Below are 20,691 nucleotides of genomic sequence, written 5' to 3'. Positions count from 1 at the left end.
TGTTTAATGAGCATAAGTGCTACCACATGGTAGCTACTACGTGACTCCATGTCAGTATGTCCTGACTTATTAAAATAACATTTTGCATCCTAGGGCGTGTCAGTTTAAGATAACCTTGCATGTGTGACCCTACAAGACTCCACATGCACAGTTTTATTGGCTAAATTCCAGGAATTTCTGAATGTCACAGGCCGCATAGAGGAAACGTAAGTTCCCTTATCTGCTGTCAAATTCTGTCGTATTGATCTTCACTCTAATGACTGGCATGATTTCATTTTAGTGTTCTTATATTATTTTGATTTCTTACAGAAGGCCCCTTAACATTGCCTCCAAGCATATATTCTCTGGTGAGGTTGCCAGTTTGAAAGCCACAGCCCAGACAAAAATGGCGCCCTGTGACGATGTCTTCAGGCCAAGCAGGAAATGGCTGCTGCACAAAAGGAAGAAGAGTCGGTAAGGCTGACCGCATCAGCAAGCTAGAGGGAGGAAGAGATATGCAGAGGGGCGCTGGCCACATTAAATATCTTTGAGAAGCAGCCTTCAGTTGAAATCGGCGAGTGCCCCCTGTGTCATTGCACTACTTCCAGGCCTGGCTTTTCCTTGACAAACCCGTACATTCTGGGAGGTGAAATGTTGGTGTACAATGCCATCAGAATACTTTACTTTGTAAAAGAAGCTCCGGATTTAGGAACTGGGTGCAGGTGTCACGTATTCACATGATGGGGATTTTAAATCTTCCCATTTCAGGTGTGAGTAGTTCAGCCCGTACCTGTCAACTTTTCTAAACCGAAATGAGTGATATTTGCGTGGCGTGTGGATACTACAGCACAAAGGGGGACTGCTCAGGAATCTTGGGGCTAGTGCTACATTCTAAAACACAAATGGCCAGAAGCCGGACAGAAATATGTGCGGTTTAAAACACACTTTAGAGGGAGTTGTAGTTTCACAACCAAAGAACTTTATAGAAAGTGAGTGAATAATGGTGCCCTTTAAAGCACATTATACCAGAAACTTTGGTCAAGAAAAGAGAGCGCCAATCGACCATTTAATCCGGGGAAGGGCAGGCTTTTAGGACCAACCACCCTAGTAAATATATAGCAAACATGTTGAATGGCACAACTATAGCAGTCAGATTTGGGGAGGTTACAAAGGTTGGCTTGTAGGGAAGTGTGTGTGTCTACTCAAAGGAATTTGGGGGAAATGGTGTGGTAAATGTGGAAGTTACAGCAGACCGATCCAATAATACTGGATACAGAAGCCCTTCGACAGATTTTGAGGTTTTCCACCAAAGAGGCTTTATGATCTTGATGGGGAAAATCCTATGTTTAAGGGTTCCTAACCCCCAAGTGCACAGACAGTGGCTGTGAAGCGATAATAAACCTCAGTCACCTCACACTAGGAGACAGGGCTGTTCCCTTTATACCTTGCCACGCCACAAGACTACATCAGACACGAAACTGCTCAATCTTTACTAAACAGACGATTGTAGTCAGACGTCGCTACTGGAAAATAGTGCCATGTTAGCAGCTCCTCCACTATAACCAAAAAAGAGGGTTTGCGCACATCACCCCACAAGGCTTTGGTTACGATTAGGGCTCCCGTTTTTATGGTTTTTACTTTTTGGCCATTTCCGTCTGTGTTTATCCAGATTTATTTTGTGGCTATTTTATCTGTATTTGTCCATATTTATTTAGTGTTTTGCATATAGATTAAGTTGTAAAACTGTACATTTCCATATCTATTTAACTGATAGATGTGCACCTCTTACTTTGATGTCTGTCGTGTTTTAGCTATTTAAGTTGCTAAATATTACATAACAATGCATCCATTGGTAAATACTAGCATTATACCATACATTTCTTATTTAAAGAGATTTCATCCTGTATTTTAATTAACCATGCTGTTCATCTGCTCAGCTGCTTGCCTATAAATAATGGAAGACAGCACGTAGAGTCACTTAAAAGAAGCAACATTTTTTGTATTTATCCACTTTAAAAAATGAATACAGACAGAAAACACATTGTTTTCTGCCTGTATTTATCTGTAAAAATCCGTAAAAACGGAAAACAGGGAGCCTTAGATACGATACAACAAACAAATATGGCCTACACGAGGGAACCGATCGGCATACATGCCTTGCATAGCAAAATCGATAGGTGAGCAGTCTCCTATTGGAAAAAACGTATTTCTCATCATTAGTTTTCCAAAAAATTCTGATAATGTAAATAGAAAAACATTAAACGAAAAGAACCCATGCTGCATGGTGCTATGGTTCTTGTATAGTGCATTATTACTTTCAATTCTTTTATGCATACATTTCACCTTCTATATATATACATGACCATATTACAAACATACACTTAATTCATATCATTTCATATTATCAACCAACAATTTCTCCTCGTCTTTGTGTATGATTTTCGAAAATTGTTGGTATGTATGTGTAGGAATGAATCAACCCTGCACCCCGAAAATAACTCAACGTCCCTAAAGGATCCCAATCCAACACCCATAATGCCCCCTCACTTACCTCGTCATCATCACCCCGGTGAATTGCTCCAATGGCCCGTTTCCTGTAAAAAAAGAAAGGGTTAACCTGGACGGCAGAGAATCACTAACAAAGGAGGAAGGCGGATCCATAGACACTGGTGGCCTATTACCAGCGAGTGTGGGAAGTCAAGAAAAGGCATTTGGTTTGAAGGCGAGACGATGGTGGCGACACCAGGAAGACTCCAGAAAGGAGGACGTGAGTCCACGTCAGGAGGAGGTATGAGAAAAGAACCAGCCCAGCAGAGAAGACTTGGACGAAGATGCCAACCTGGAGGATGGAGACTGACGTCTAGTTTCCATAACTGGGGAACAGAAGTGTGAAGTTGACAAAGCTCCAGAGACTTGGAGCAAAGAGTGGTGGTCACCATGGGAGGCTTAACTTCCCCGCCTCAACTCAGGAGAGTTGCGGTTTTTCCTGGTACGTAGACGGAGGTAGAAGGGAGGATTCACGGGCAGTACGGGGAGGTAAAAGAAAACACAAGAAAGTCCTAATTAGAGTGAGATAGTATGGGGAGGAGGAGGGAAACACGCGAGGGGTCAGAGACGAGTAGAGAATAGGGACCAAGAAGAGTCCCTGCTCAAATAAAGATAATAATTCCAAGAAAGAAAAAGAAAAGAAGAGTAAAGAAGAGTAAAGAAAAGAGCCTTCCTAAATATTTGCCAGAATTATTACTATTGCTTGATTATTTCTAAATTGTCATTACTAATAAAAAAATCATGATATAGAAAAAGGTTCGCTACTGAAAACCCGAGAAAGAGAGATTTAAGGTGGAAATCTGGGGAAAACCCAAACGATCCACAAGACAACAAGAGGCACATAGTTAGTTTAACAAAGCCAGCAGGACAAACTGCACATGTTGTTTTCTTTCATTATTCACATTCCTCCCCCCTTTTTCTAAAGGTCTAGATGTTAATAACCAGAGAGCGAAAGAGGTTCTATTTCCCACACCACTGGGTGTGGTGATGGTCCCTATCACTTACAAACCTACTATTCAGGCCATCTTACTTACCTTGCTCTCCTGACAACTGGGGGACGACACACCACTGGAGTCCGGACCGGGAACCAAAGAGAAGGAAAAGTAGATTACCTATGAGACGATGACCTAAAAGACAGAAACCAACAAACCATACCCAACAATTTTTTTTTTTTATTTCTCTTCACTTTCCTTTGGCGCATTGTCTTCCCGCGATAAAAACGCCAAAATTGAGAAACACATTCGGCCTCCCAGGTTTATTTTCAGCCCATCCCTTACAGTACGTTACATCCCCTAATCCACAAGGAGGAAGTCCATATAAAGAACAAAGAAATCTGTAGAGGAACAGTCTCTCAAAACATCGATTTGAATTCCTCAATCGAGGAGTAGTTTACATCTTCCACATGAAAGGTCGAAGTGCTTTGGCCCAAACATTCTTGGCCTCCTCAGGACTGAAGGAAAGACTAGAACAGTTTCTGCATAAACCACAACGAACTTTAATCACTGATTAAAATCCGAAGGCACTTGTACTTTTTACACTGCACCTCTATGGATGCATCCTGGCTAAAGGTCGGCCAGGTTGTAATATAGTGCACAATGTGTCTTTTCTCTCTGAACAGTTGGTTGTCTTGTAAAAAATCAGGCACATTATTTAAGATGTGCCCGTCTACAACCCTGCATGCATGAGACCATCCAAAGTGCACCTTCACTGTTGCCCATATTCACTGTGGACAAAGATCCTACCGGAGTGTGACTAGAACATGCACCAAAAAAAAGTTTCTAAATACCGTGCTAGGGGATGATAATCTAAGTGTGAACGCCCTCATTTGAATACCCTGAATGAGAAACTTACAAAACCTGCCAACTGGCAAAGAACTCCTTTATGTACCTCTCGAAAATCCAGATAATGTGAATTCCTCCTCAGTACTCCTTAACCAACAATGCATATATGCAAGAGTAAAACTCTTCTATATCTGCCCTCCAGCATGCCACGTCATTACAATTGAAATTTCTGTATTCTACTTCTGCCTGAGGTGTTCACTTGTGTATTGTCTTTTGGGGTCCCCTTGTACATCAAGCACCTGTGGTAATACTCCACTGATCTGGCGCATTGAGAAGGAATGAAAAGAGCGCACCATATGCATCCAAGTACTCTGTTCTAAAATGCGGCGTCGGCGAGTCTGATCCAATTGGACGTGTGGAGGCAAATAAATGTACAGTATGTTGGCAAAGCATTCAAGAAAGATGTGGTTGCGTGCACCATGATGGCCATCTTAGACTAAATCTCTTCTGTGTTATTTATATGTGTATCTTATTTAATTCCACGTTAATGGCTTCATAAATATTTTTATATTTAAATACTTACAAGGAATTTCAAAAACGTTTTTATGAGTTATTTACAAACATTGCTATCTACAATCCTGATACTGCAAAATGGACTCTGTTTTTTAAAAATGTCTTTGAATCAACACACAAGTCACAAATACAAATGAATATCAAGACGTCCTTAAAAGTTTGTTTCAGAGATTTGACTTGAGTTCATAAATGTGTCCTCTTTTGTTCCTAATTTAAGGAACTTAACAAATGTAAGGACCCCTTTAATAGAGGTCGCAAAAATGGCAGCCATCTCGGACTGGATCACTACACTTCTTACTTTCATCCTATACCTCATCTGATTACACAGTCATGTCTTCAAGACTCTCCATTTTAGAGGTATGCACACTGATTTTAATACCTTGAACCAAGCACGGTTCATGTACAAATGAACCCCTAGGGGCCCCTGTGAGTTTGTAAAGGGGAAACAACCCTTGAGTTTTAAAAGGAGTGACAATGCTTGCTCATCAATTAAAATAAACTCTGCACTGCTGAAAGGAACTTAACAAATTAAAGACCTCATTTCATCAAGTTCATTCATGCCGATGGTAGAATTTCTCAATCAATCTCACTTCTTGTTTTTTTTTAATGGAAAGTGCTGAGCCCTCTCTCCTGTCAAGTTAGGCTAAAAATACAACTGCCCACTGAAAGTCATTTTCTGAATGGTTCAAATCCTGAAGGTGTTGTACCAAAGGTGCAACCGGAGTCTCGCATTTTATCCTTGAGCTGTGCTGCAGTATCCGGGATTTCACTGCCCGAGTTATCTGGCCTATATACACTTCTTCCCACTGGCATTTGATACAATAGACCACATTTTTTGTATTTCAATTTAAAAAAAAATCTGTTTGGGCAAACACAATGTCATTAAGCGAATGATTTGTTTGTGTCAAAAGTAAATTTCATGCCAGACAATTCAACATTTGAAATGTCCAACAGGATTAGGTAAACTTATCATTTGCGAAAGAATGTTCATCGGCTGGAGTGATGCTTTTACTAAAGAATCACTCCAGTTTTTACCCCTCTTGAAAGAAAAAATGGTTGTTGGCAGATCAAAATGAGAAAGGATTTTCCTGTGCTTCTTAATAATCCTTTTTATTGTGTTGGCTTTAGGATTAAATATAAGGACACATATCAAAGGAGTTGTCCTTTGTCGGGATTTGAGCTAAAGTAATATCTCAAGGGGAGTGTACCATGCTCTTCTCATTACAGAGCTAACAGGTTTCTTGGGGTACCCCCTCCATTGTAAGCTTCAGAGAGAGACTACTGGCATTTGCGCAAGAATCCTCCTTGAAAGAACAATTTTTCTGAATCCTCAAGAATTGGCCATATGGTAGAATTTCCTTTAATGACCGTGGATGGTCCTCGGGAGACAGGTAACAATGCGCTTGTATCTGGTGGTTTAGTGAACAAGTTAACCATTAAAAGGTTCTTGTATACTTGTCCCATTAGATAAAGGAAATTAATCCGGAATAAATTGTATGTCATTGCAAATTTAAAATCAGAGGTACGATGGTTCAACCATTCAAAAAAATGCCTCTGGGCCTCTCCACAACATGAAGATTTCATCAATTTATTGATACCCCTTTTTAATGGAAGCCTTAAAGGGATTATTTTCCTCCTCCTATATCCACCTGTTCTCAAAGAAGGGCATAAAGAGGTTGGCTTCCTCTAGTATCAAGCTGCAGCCCATTGCACCACCCCTTATCTGCAAAAAGATTTATTTACTAAAACATAAAGTAGTTGTTCTTAAGACAGATAGAAGATAATTGCACAATGAAGTCAGTTGTAACTTTATGCAGCTGTGTTCTTAAATCCATTACTGCCTTGATAATGGCAATGACTTCATCCTGGGGGAAGTTAGTATATAGAAATTCCATATCGAAGGTTACTAATATATCAGTTTCATGTTCAAAGTTCATACTTTAAATTTTATTGATAAAATCCTTAGAATCCTGTATGAAGGTAGTTGTTGAATTCACAAATGGTTTAAATAATAAATGATTGCATTTGGCTATGGGTTCCAGCAAAGAACCACATACTAAGATGATAGGTCTTCCAGGTGCTTTCTCTGCATTCCTGTGGACTTTAGGAGGGACATATTTTGTAGGTCTCTGAGGATCTTTATTGTTCAAGCATTTAAAAATTCCTTCAAGCATATCCATCCTTTATCCAATGCCTCTGTGGTGATCTTTAATATGTTGGCTCCTATTTCTGGTGTAGGGACTGATTGTATTCTGCTGTAATGCTCCTGATTATTAAGTTGACGAAGAACTTCTTGGTCATACTGCTCCATATCCAGTATGACAGTTCCCCCACCCAGGCCCACGGGTTATATCACTATAGACTCATTTTTGGAGTGAGGATCTAGTGTTTCAAATTCAGTCTTCTGAAAATTATCATTTAGATCATTGATTTCCTTGAGAACCATATGTTTTAAAATAGTGACTTGTAGTGGCATCGAATGTAGGGCAGGGCAGACAAAGGTCTTGTGTGGTGATGTGAGCAAACCCTTTTCTTTGTTGATAGTGTACTAGCACCTGGCTATTCACAGATGGTTGAAGTTAGGCTCCCCCTATGATTTAAGGATGCTTTCAGATTTATAAGACATTTTTGAACCACATACTGTAAGTTATACTGAAGAATGAATTGGTAGGTTATCGGAAAATCCATCGTTTTGAAGCAGGGACAAAGAAACACCATTGAACACAAATTTTGATTAGGTAGAGAAAGTGACACTACTTAAACACTAAATTCATACTCAACTACATGCAGACGTTTTTTAGAACGTTTATAAACTACTATTCTTGTTGACCTCCAAGCAAAAAAATCCCAGTTATTTTCATACAAAATAAACAATATTTATTGCAGTTTTGTGGGGTAGCTACCAAATGCTCGAAGAACTGGCTGGCTCTATCTATAGAAACTGCCCTGCAAAGCAGTGAACAAGAGCTGCAATAAAATGAAGCCTTCGAGAAGGAAATCACAGAGGACTCTACAATATGAGATGCGAAAAAATTGATGGAAGGAAGTAGAAAAAGTAATCTTGGAATCCAATACCTTTACTGTGAATCAAAAAACTACAAAAGTGGCAAAGGATATAAAAATTTATAACATCGAAAATGTTTATTTGTCTCTAAAAGAGGAGTATTATCAGAACAATAATACAGTTAAATAGGTTTTCAATACCCGGGCAGGTCAAGGAAAAATTGTATTATATTTTCCGAAATATCGTCAAATTCTAGCCAAGAAGAAGGGGGATCTAACCTGAGTTCACTCCGGACAGGAGGTCATACTTTTTTAAGGGAGTGGCCACAGGTGAGGATGAGGTGGTGGTAACGGATGAGCACCAAACCTATACCAGGAGCAGGATTTACAGAAGGTAGCTGGGGGAGAATCCACCTTGTTAGAAAAGATTCCCATCTACAATTTACAGAAAGTATATTTAACAGGAATGGAAATGAAAGTAGTGTGAAAAATGTCTATCATTCGTGCCAGCAGTGATTGAGGACCTCGTCGAGAAAAGAAAATAAATCCTACATTTTATACAGAAAATCTGTCTAGAATATTTCTTCACCAGGACAACACTAATATAAACCGAGAACACAACAGGCTTGAATATCAGCTCCTCCTTCTGTCCTCTCACATTTTCGATGCCAGACACTATTTTTTAACTAAATTGAACTGGATAAACTGAGCAAAAGCCCTGCACACTCACCCACTTGTGTCAGTGTATCCTGCTAACAAAAGTTATATCTAAATATAGTGGCATTAGTGGAGAGTCAAAATCATGAACTTAACGCACATTACACCATAAGTATGTAATATATTTCAACTCTTTATATTTTGGAAAAAAGGCAAAGGATCCATATATTTGAGAAACTTATTATTACGTTACTGTGTCCAACTAAATTACACAAAATCAAACACTGAGATTAACAGAAAGGTTTCACAAATTGAAACACTGGAGTTGCCAACAGGTGTTTCCTAAAAAAAATGTATCCGCTTCTTCATGGCTAAGGAAGAGAAAATATAAAGATAAAAACCAGATCATTTACAAGTAATTTAAAGCTTAGCAGAAGGCACATGACGACAGTATGGACAGAATAGGGAGACTTGTTAACAAAGTCTCGAAGCACTGTTAAGCATCCATTGACAATAGTATGACATAAGTTTATATTAGCACATTCGGATCTAGAACACACTACAAAATATAAAAGAAAAAAGGTACTAATTATTACATCCCATTCAAAACTATAAAGAAAGTGTCAATACATTTGCTGGGGAGCATAAGAAAGGAAATGATAACCAAAAGATGCCAAAATCCGATTAGCACATAAGATATAGGACTAACGTAAACATAGAATCAAAGAAATAGAAGCAGCAAGGTGTTGATTGCTAAAGCATGAAAACAAAAAAAGACAGAACACGGCCCAGCTGAAAATAAGTTGGAAGCACTCTAATAGATATCGTGCTCACCAATGATAGCAATAAAGGACAAATTAGGAACAGCAATCTTGATCCCAAAAAATCCAACCTCGTGTTTTAGTAGCAAAAGAATTCTTACGCAGTATACACAAATTTCCAAACCTGAGAAGACATAATGTGTGCAATTAAATGTTTTCAAACAGAAAGCATGTCAGGCTGTTTATCCATGTGAATCTTACACCCCTGCATATCTTACCCGAAGTTTCAAAGCCAACATTAAGTTAATCACATCCAAGCGTACATGTCAGTATAGAAATATTGCAATCCAGGAATAGAATTAAAAATCTGTAAAGACAAAGAAATTGATTGCCTCGTACGAAAGCTATTCATATAAACTAAGAGAGACATCCTAATGTGTTTAACCAAAAACTACATTATCAACATCTGATCAGCCCAAAGGGTACTTTAAGTATAACTATATCAATTAAATAATGAGAAATTATTCCACCAACTTAAAAAAGGGGAAATAATGGACAAAACGTTAAATATCACACAAGGTAAACATTTCCTTGCTTCCCACTAATAGGAATAAGCGTTTCTGCCAGATGGATTCACAGAAAATGCCAAACTTTAATAAGTCCTGCCACTTGTGCTTCAGCAGTGAAAGCTGATATTGCCATAAATATCAAAAAGGAAAAAATAAAAAAGAGTTGGGGTCTGTACTCCCTTTTTTTCTCCAGCTCGGGTTTTATTGTATGCACTAGGTCCGATGCGGATTTGTCTATTTAAATTGTTGCTGACGAATACCATGCAGTCCCTTCACCTGCAAGTAATGAATTGCAAATGGTAAGGCTATATATAAAGTTTTCCACCCACTGCATATTTGGTCTCTCCAATGAGGAGGTTCAGGCAGAAATGTGTCTTTTTCAATTGTAAGTATGCTTGTGTGAGATGGAATTTCTCTAGGTGCTGGCTTTTTTTGATGATGGCGAGTGTGCCATTTTGCATTTTCACTTCTCTTTCTTGTAGCTGGTTTATAGTCTTCATTATGACATACTTTCCCTTGCTGATTATTCTGGATTTGTACAGCAGGGTTCTTTGGCAAACACTCGGTAAGAGATAGGGATTTGGGACTACTGCAGGGACAGATAGCTTGTGTCTTCAGTAGTTGCAAAAGTGGCAGGACTTTTATTCAAGGTTTACATTTTCTGTGAATCCGTCCGGTGGAAATGCTTATTCTTAAAGGTGGGTAGCAAGGGGATGTTTCTCTTGAATGACAGTGAAATTTTCTGATGCCCCTATGTGTGCCATTTAAAATTTGGTCCTTCACTTCCCCTTTTTAAGTTGGTGGTATAATTCGTTATTACTTAATTGATATGTTTATAGAGGCAAGTACCCTTGGGCTGATCCAATGTTGATACTGTAGCTTTAGGTTAAACATGTTAGAATTTGAATTTGAATTTTTGAATTTTAAAATATTTATATAGCGCACGTTTACCTAGCGGTTTCATGGCGCTGCGGGGGCGATACAGCTTTAACAGGGGGGACCAATTTAGTTAGGGTGAGAAAGCCTGTGAGAACAGATGGGTTTTCAATCTCCTACGGAACTCCATGTAAGATACAGAAGTTCGAATAGGGAGGGGCAAGGAGTTCCAAAAGGACGGGGAAAGAACAGAAAACTTACAGCCTCCAGTCCTACATTTCTTGAAACGAGGTACAACTAAAAGAGAAAGGGAAGAGGAGCGCAACTGTCTGCCCGGAATGTAATGATGGATGTTGGCCTTGATAAAGGCAGGGGCTGTCCCGGCGCGGGCCTGAGAAGTCAGGCATCCAAGTTTGAACAGGGCTCTTTCTTTTATCGGGAGCCAATGCAGGGAGCAGAGAGACGGGGTGATGTGCTCAAATCTGGGTAGACTAAGAACCAAGCGAGCAGCTTGGTTCTGCACCAGCTGAAGCCGGCGGAGGGCATAGCTGGAGATACCATTATACAGTACGTTGCCATAGTCAAGGCGAGAGAGAACCATCGCCATGACTATGAGCTTGAGGGCAGTGGTGGAAAAAAAACGTGATATCTTGCGGATAGTCCGCAACATAAAAAAAAGAGACCACCGTGCTAACATGTGAATGAAGGGTAAGATGTTGATTAAGCGTGATCCCCAGAGTTTTGACAGAAGTAGAAGGAGAAGGAGAGGGAATGTCTCACTTAATTTAGAAGAATTGCTTGGCATGGCTTTCATTTGCGGAATTCATTGGCGTCATCTGTTATGTCTTTACAGATTTGAAATTCCATTCCTGGATTGCGATATTTCTATATTGACATGCACCCTTGGAGATGATTAACTTAATGTTGACTTTGTACCTTTAGGTAAGATACGCGGGGTGTAAGTTTCACATGGATGATCAGCCTGATATGGCTTCTGTTTGAGACATTTAATTATGCACATTGTCATCTCCGGTTTGGAAATCTGTGTATACTGCATAAGAATTATTTTGCTACTGCAACACAAGATAGGAATGTTTTGGATTACTATCACTATTCCTAATTTGTCCTTTATTGATATCTTTGGTAAGTGCAATATCTATTAGAGTGCTTGCAACTTATTTTCTGCTGGGCCCCTTGCTGCCTTTTTTTCCGTGCTTTAGCACTCAGCACCTTGCTGCTTCAATTTCTCTGATTCTATGTTTACATTAATCCTATATCTTTTGTGCTAACCGGTTTTGGGATTTTCTGGTTATCATTTTCTTTTTTGAGCTCGACAGGAAACTTAGACTTTTTTCTGTATAGTTTTGCAGGGGATGTATGATGAGCAATTAATGCCTTTATCCTTTTATACCCTGTTGTGCGTGCGAGATCCTAATATGCTAATGTAATCATAATTTAAACTAATGTTGAAGGCTGCTTAGCAATGCTTCGAGACTTTAACATGCCTCTCTATACTATCAATACTGTCTTCATGTGGCTTCTGTTAAGCCTTAAATTACTTGCAAATTCTTTTTTTTAATGTTTTCGTTTCCTTAGCCCTGAAGAAACAGATAGCGTATTCCGCGAAACACATGTTTGCAACTTCAGTGCTTCAATTTGTGAAGTCTTTGTGTTAATCTCAGTGTCTGATTTTGTGTAGTTTTGTTGGGAGACTGTAACTAAATAATACTTTTTGCTCAAACATTTGAATCCTTTATCTACTTTCCAAATATAAAGATATTAAAATATATTACATACTTATGGTGAAATGTGTGTTAATATTACGATTTTACTCCCCACTATATTTAGACATCACTATTATTTTTTTATGTGGTTCTCTGGGAAATCGATCTAAACAATAAAAGAATGTACTTTGAAAACAACTTTAAAAAGACTGAATTTGAAGCACTACATCATATTTAAAAGAATGAGTCTATAGTAGATCAAAGATGGGGGAATTGCCATACTGAATACTGAGCAGTATGACCAAGAAGTCCTTTGTCAATTTAATAAACAGGAACATTACCGCAGAATACAATCTGACCCTTCAAGAGAAATAACAGCAAAAATATTAAAGATCACCACAAAGACATTGGATAAAGGATGGATATGCACTAAGGAATTTGGATACTTAAACAATAAAGACCCTCAGATACCTATGATGTATATCCTTCCTAAAGTCCACCAGAGTGCTGAGAAATCATCTGGAAGACCTATTATCTCAGCATGTGATTCTTTGTTGGAACTCTTAAACAAATACCTTGATGTTGTTTGGAAACCATTTGTGCATTTAACATCTGTCTTCATACGAGATTCTATGGATTTTATCAAAGTAGAAGGTACAAACTTCGAACATGAAACTGATATTTTAGTAACCTTCGACATTGAAGCAATATATACTAACACCCCCCAGGATGAAGCCATTGCCTTTATTATGGCAATAGTGGATTTAACAAACTGCCACTTAAAGTTCCAACTGACTTCATTATGCAATTATTTTCCATTTGTCTTAAGAACAACATTATTTTTGGTAAAGAACTCTGCAGATTAAGGTTGTAACAATGGGCTGCAGCTTCGCACCAGAGGCGGCCAACATCTTTATGTCCTTCTTTGAGAACAGGTGGATATATGAGGAGGAAAATAATCCCTTTAAGCCTTCTATTAAGAAGTGGTATTGATACATTGATGATATGACATCTTCATGTTGTGGACAGGCTCAAAGACATAACTGCAGGCCTTTTTGGACGGCGGAACCATCGTACCCCTGATTTGAAATTTGCAATGACACACCATTTATTCAAGATCAATTTCTGGTTCTAGTGGTACAAGAACACGAGAACCTTTTAATGGTTAACTTGTACACTAAACAAACAGGCACATATTGTTGCACTTTCCCAGCAGCCATCCACTGTCATTAAAAGAAAATTTACCATATGGCCAATTCTTGAGGATTCTGAGAAATTGTTCTTTCAAGGAAGATTATTTTGCAAATGCCAATACTCTCTCTCTGAAGTTTACATCAAGGGGATACCCTAAGAAACGTGTTAGATCTTCAATGAGAAAAGCATGGTTCACTCCCAGAGTGACATTACTTGAGCCCAAATCTAAACAAAGGACAACTCCCTTGACATGTGTATTTACATTCAATCCTAAAGCCACAAAAATTAAAGGAAATATTAAGAAGTACTGGAAAATCTTTTCTAATTTTGATCTACTGAGACCCCTTTTTTTCCACAAGGGGTGAAAACTTGAGGGATTCTTTAGTTGAAGCCTCTAGACCACAGCAGACTGAAAATCTTTCACAAATGCTAAGTTTACCTAATTCCGTTGGACATTTCAGATGCTGAAATTGTCTGACATGCAAATACACTTTAGACACTAAAAATCTTTCACTTAATGACATTATGTTTACACAAACATAATTTTCTAATTGTAACACAAACAAGCATTTACAATGCAACGGTTTCGCCTTTGGAAAAGTTAGAGCTATTGGCATTGTAAATGACAACATTTTTATTTATGTGTTGGCTTTGACAACATAAATACATGGCATTGTCATTTACAAAGCCAATAGCCTAATCTCTCGCTCTGCACTCCCACTGCACTGCACACGATTAACTAACATGAGCTTGCTCATGTTAGTTAATGTTGGAAAAATCTTTTCACTAAACAAAGCCAAACTGATTGGCTTTGTCAATAGGTCTTTGAAAGTGAAAGGTACTCGAGTTGGTGACACAATATAGTCTCAATTTAACATCAAAATTAACTCGATCATTTACCGTGCGTGTGTGATTAAAACGATTTCATGATTTAAACAATCACATGTATAATTCTTGCGTCTAGTGCGAGTATTTCCATAAACCCAATGCCCAGCAATCGCTGCCTAAATTAATTTGTGAGTCGATTAGAACATCTGCAGTCACCCAGCAGTTAAAGTGCATATGGTGCAGTGCAAACTTGTAATTTATTGAGGCGTAGGAAGGGCCCATTTCGAAACTGAGCAATGCATCTAGAATGGACGCTTCTAGTGCAGATGGTGGCGTCAGTAAAATGCAGCTATTTATAATCCAGCCGTAGGTCAAAATCGCTTCTTGGGCCACTACTTTTAAATTATTTACAGTCGTTTAAGTGCATATGGTGTTGTGCACACTTAGAACGTATTAAGCAATAAAATACCCCATTATCTAAGACATGTCGGTGCCTATGAAATAGACGCTTTTGATACAGATAGCAGCATCACCCCTACTTGTGCCCACTTAAACCTAATTGCTGCCATAGGCAACACGGATCAAGTGCAAGTAGAATTTAAGATCAAAATCGTTTATTTATGTCCGAGGGAGAATTGTCGTGTACCGCACAATTTTAATAGAAACAGCGTGAATTTGATATAATTCGTGAGGTTTTTAGTTAATTAGTTTTCTATAGATTGTCTGGAAAAAAAGTAAGGCACTGCTGAGATTCGAACGCAGGATCTCCTGTTTACTAGACAGGCGCTTTAACCAACTAAGCCACAGCGCTACCTGTGCAAGCCAGCATTTCCACTCTAGCCTCTTTCTGTTTAGAACTGTCCGGTGCTGCGTTTTCAGTTCTTGAAAGTTTTCATATTTTTCACCTGTTCCCAACAAGAAGATGGAGAGGAAAACCTGATACAGGAATGGAAAAACTACAATACTCATGAAAAGTTTATGTCGGTACAGATTCATATTCGTATTCATTAGTAATATTTTGAAGCATGAACACCATGCACTGGACACCATGTACTGGCAGACGAAGTGCTTGATATAGAGAAAGGTACAAATGTAATAGAAAGGGGAAATACTATAAAGGTCACTAATACGTACGAGCCACGTATATGAATGTCTACGTAACCTCTCGTGGCCATCAGACGCCCCCCCCTGTGCTGTACAGAGATCACTACATACCACATGCTCTATCTGCAAATCCCCGGTGAATGCACAAAGATACGAAAGTGTTTTGGGTGTTTTATTCGATACCTTGTCTTCGTCTCCTAAGATGAAATTGACAGGAATTTTTTTGCAGTTTTACATAGCGTGAACTCGTCCCGAAGGCATCAGAGCGCTTAACTAGAGTACCAGTTGCGTTGCAGGCGTCACTTTCTCACCAAAGAACACGTTTCAGTTTTCCCGGTACAGCCGAGGAACCCGCCAGTCTCGGAAATAAAGGTGGGATCTAGAAGTGCAGAATGAGAGCCCCATTAAAACACTAACGAGGCTGGTGGTAACGATTGAAGCATCCACGGTGCACCAATTACAATCATTGTTAAACACCAGGCACCACATCACACGGTTATTTACCAGCATAAACAACAGTCCTCACTTTAGCGTGCCACTTTAAAACGTCCTGCACTGTGCATAGCTTTTTTTATGTAGATACATACAAAAGACAAGCACCTACGGGCACACGGACAGCGGGAGGAGGGGCGGGAAGACGAACAGCGGGAGGGGGGCAGAACGGGCACACGGACAGCGGGAGGGGGGGCAGGAACGGGCACACGGACAGCGGGAGGGGGGGCGGGAACGAGCGCTTAACTTGAGTACCAGTTGCGTTGCAGGCATCACTTTCTCACCAAAGAACACGTTTCAGTTTTCCCGGTACAGCCGAGGAACACGCCAGTCTCGGAAATAAAGGTGGGATCTAGAAGTGCAGAATGAGAGCCCCATTAAAACACTAACGAGGCTGGTGGTAACGATTGAAGCATCCACGGTGCACCAATTACAATCATTGTTAAACACCAGGCACCACATCACATGGTTATTTACCAGCATAAACAACAGTCCTCACTTTAGCGTGCCACTTTAAAACGTCCTGCACTGTGCATAGCTTTTTTTTATGTAGATACATACAAAAGACAAGCACCTACGGCCACACGGACAGCGGGAGGGGGGGGCGGGAAGACGAACAGCGGGAGGGGGGGGGCAGAATGGGCACACGGACAACGAGAGGGGGGGTGGCAGGAACGGGCACACGGACAGCGGGAGGGGGGCGGGAACGGACAGCGGGACATCGCGCAACCCACCCCTACAAAGGACACTTCCGAAATGGTGGAAAACAAAGCTGTAAAAAAAAAAAAAAAAAAAAAAACACCGCCCACCGCCGCATGACGATCGCAAGGGGGCGGGTTGAGTAAAAATGGCCGGAATGCCCACGAATCTGCTCCGGCTTTGACGGACAGATCTCTGTTCCAATGGCTAGCCTCCATTTATGGAGCTAGCCAATGGAAAAGAGGGGCGGGACTAGACTCACATACTCCAAACAAAAGATTTCGCCTGCGCAAAACGCTGCTTGTGCAGCTTTTGACAGGCGAAACCTAAAAATGTGGTCTATTGCATGTGTTAAAAATGTATATCTAGGCTAGACTACTTGGGCAGGACAAAATGGCAGACTCCAAGTGCACCTTTGGTGCAACACTTTCAAATTTGAACCATTAGGAAAAATTACTTTAAATGGTCCATTCCATTTGTAGCCCAACTTGACATGAGAGGGGGCTAAGTACTATCCATTTTTTTTAAAAGCTAACACAAAAAAAGAATCAAGATTGATTTGAGAAATTTCACACATCTACTGTTGGCCTGAATGAACTTGACGGAATGTGGTCTTTAATTTAAGTCACTTTCAGTGGTGGAGAGTATTACTGATGATCAAGTGTTGTCACCCCTATACAAACGCAAGGGGTGTTTTTCTTTTACAAACTCACAGGGGCCGGTAGGGGTTCATTTGCACGTGAACCACGCTCGGTTCATGGTATTAAAATCAGTGAACATACCTCTAAAATGGAAAGTCTTGAAGTCATGAGGGTGTAATCAGATGAGATACAGGATGAAAGTAAGGAGAGAAGATATTCCGTCAAAGATGGCCTCCATTTTTGCGACCTTGATTAAAGGGGTCCTTAAATTTGTTACGTTCCTTAAATTTGGATCAAAAGAGGATAACTTTATGAGCTCAAGTAAAATTTCTGTAACAAACATTTAAGGAACTTCTTGGTGTTCATTTGTATTTGTGACTCGTGTGTTGATTCAGGGACATTTTAGAAACTGGGTCCATTTTGCAATATGGGGATCGTAGACGGGAATGTTTGTAAGTAGCTTGTAAAAATGTTTTGAAATTCCTTGTAAATATTTAAAAGTAAAAACAATTGAGGAGCTATTAACGTTGAATTAAGAGACACACATGTAAATAGGGCACAAGGGATTTATTCTAAGATGGCCGCCATGGTGCAGGCAACCCCCTTTTCCCTACATGCTTTGTAAACCCGCTGTACATTTGTTTACCTCCACACTTCCAATCGGATCAGACTTGCCAACGGCACATTGTGCAACACAGCACGTGATTATCTTTCTTTTCATTCCTTCTGATTGTCCCCGATCAAAGGAGAATGACCACAGACGTTTGATGTACAAGGGGACCCCACAAGGTGGTACACAAGTGTTCACCTTGGGCAAAAGTAGAGTACAAAAACTTCAATTGTAATGACATGTGGCAATGCCGGAGGGCATGTATAGAAGAGTTTTACTCTTGCATATATATATTGTTGGTTAAGGAGTACTGAGGAGGAATTCAAATTATCTATATTTTGAGAGGTGCAAAGGAGTTAGTTGCCACTTGGCGAGTTGTGTAAGTTTCTCTTTCAGGGTATTTGAATGTGGGTACCACCCTTAGATTATCCTCCTCTTGAACAGTATTTGGAAACTTCTTTTTGGTGTATGTCCTAGTTACACTTGAGTAGGATGTTTGTCCCAATTGATTATGGACAACAGTGGAGGTGCACCTTGGATGGTCTCATGCATGCATGGTTGTAGACGGACTCACAATTAGCGATTTGCATGATTTTACAAGACAACCCACTGATAAGAGAGAGAGAGAGGATGCAGCAGTGCACTATAATACAGCATGGGCGATCTTTAGGCAGAGTGAATCAATAGAAATGTATGGTAAAAAGTAAACGAACCTGCTGATTTTAATGAGTGATTGGAAGTTTATTGTGGCTTATACAGAAACCGTTCTTGTCTTCCCATGGTCCTGAGTATGCTAAGGATGTTTTGGGCCAAACCGTGTTGACCTTTCATGTGGAGGAGCCTGACGATTTTAAATGGGATGTAAATAACACAAATGAGGAATTCAAGGAAATGTTTTGAGAGTCTGTTCCTCCACAGATTTCCTTGTTCTTTATATGGATTACCTACTGATGGATTAGAGGATGAAACATTATGCATGCACCGATTCTAAAAAATCATCATTGAGAGACAAGGAGAGATTGTTCGTTGGTGATATGAATTAGGTGTATGTTTGTAGTAGTTTTGTGTGTGTATATATATTTAGAAGGTTAAATGTATGTAAAAAAATGATTTAAAGCACTAATGCACTATAAAAGAACTATTGCACCATACTCTGTGGCTTCTTTACGTTTAACATTTCTCTTTTAACATTATTAGCGTTCCTTTAGTCTGCGAACGGGGATGTTTAAAAAATTGTTCAAAACTAATGATGATAAATAAGTTGTTTCAAATAGGACATTGATAACATATTGGTTTTCCTGTGCAATGCATGTATGCAGATCTGTTCCCACGTGTCAGCCATTTTTGTTTATTGGGTCCTCCTCCACTGACATTATTAAATATTGCGCTTCTCCCATCACAACTAATTTGTTGATATTTTGGGGATGGATTTAAGCACCCTCAATTTTTTTTTAAAACTGAAATATCGGATTCTTGGACTTTACAGCCATGTTTCTTACAATACACTACTCAAGATTCAAATTTCTAACTCCACACCTGTCTTGGACACTGTTAATGAGCAGCCGCCATCATTTAACTGTAGGCTAGACCTCTATGTATTGCAGGTGGACAGCATCATTCGTTGGGGGAAGGGTAAGACACCTAGATGCGGATTAGTTCACACGCCTGTCATCCAGTTTTGTGTCTATTTTACTTTGCATTCTTGTAGTTGTGTTACACCACTTATAAAGCTAAACACAAAACGAAAATTACCTCATTAAAACGTTTTTCTTTGGCATCCTGTTGCCATTTCTAGGCACAATACATAACATATACTACTACTAACCATGTTTAACAGTGCTCGATTTATCGACCTCAAAAGGATGGAAGATCACACGAATGACATTAGCGAGCACTTTACTTGCTGAGCTACTTGCTTGGATAAGACAGAAAAAAACAATACTGGAGGAACTACCACAATAGGAACAACTTGAGATCTCTGTGCACTGCAACTCTATAATTTTGGATCACTTTGGAAACAAATAGTAGTATCAGTTCTATCAAAGCGTAAACAATACAACAAAGTCTACGTGTTTTAGAAAAGTTGTGATTCAAGTGGGTAAAATGTTGACCCTGGACATCAGTTCACGACCTCCCTAGGGATACTGGATGACTGTGTCACTGAGACGCTGTGATTTCTGCTTTTCGTGAAGTAACTAGAACATTCTGGTAGTTGCAGTTCAGTTCACTTCAGGTGAACAAAATGGACATACTAGGATATCACTCGGGAGCAAAAACAACAACGGGGGACAAAAGGGTACGTGCCACACCTTTGCACCACTTCTAAAAAAGTGGGAAAGGGAAAAAAAAAGTTTTTTTTATGTTACCCTCACCCACTCTAATAGCTGCATGTTTCATCATCGGGCCACCCTAACTCCTCATGGTCAAGGTAGGCTCAACCGTATTTCAGGGAACTCCTTTGGATAATGTCAAATAGGGGGCGTCAATTAAAGATAAAAAATCCTCATCTACTCCCAAAGTATCCCTTTTATTAGTGCCGTGGATGAGAATAATGTTAAAGTATATAATACAATTGGGGTTTTAGGATACAGTGGTCCTATAGCCCTAAATTCACCAATTACACCAACGGGTTTCAGTCCTACACTAATAGCCT

At 39.6% G+C, this 20,691-nt stretch overlaps 1 protein-coding gene and 1 non-coding gene across 2 annotated transcripts in view; one reads left to right on the top strand and one right to left on the bottom strand.

Annotated features, from left to right (window-relative positions):
* Positions 1-341: 341 nt before the first annotated feature.
* The window catches only part of PTPRH (protein tyrosine phosphatase receptor type H), a 779,225-nt gene continuing 758,875 nt past the window's right edge, over positions 342-20,691 (top strand). Inside the window, exon 1 of the mRNA XM_078655031.1 lies at positions 342-453. The gene's annotated coding sequence lies outside the window, so the exon portion shown is untranslated. The remainder of the gene's footprint in view (positions 454-20,691) is intronic.
* TRNAT-AGU (transfer RNA threonine (anticodon AGU)) lies at positions 15,230-15,303 on the bottom strand. The gene has a single exon. It is a non-coding gene; the product is annotated as a tRNA-Thr (tRNA).

This window comes from Lissotriton helveticus, chromosome 7, assembly GCF_964261635.1.
Source record: "Lissotriton helveticus chromosome 7, aLisHel1.1, whole genome shotgun sequence".
Taxonomy (NCBI): Eukaryota; Metazoa; Chordata; class Amphibia; order Caudata; family Salamandridae; genus Lissotriton; species Lissotriton helveticus.
The sequence above is the reverse complement of the archived record's forward strand: the minus strand, read 5'-3'. Positions and strand labels throughout refer to the sequence as shown.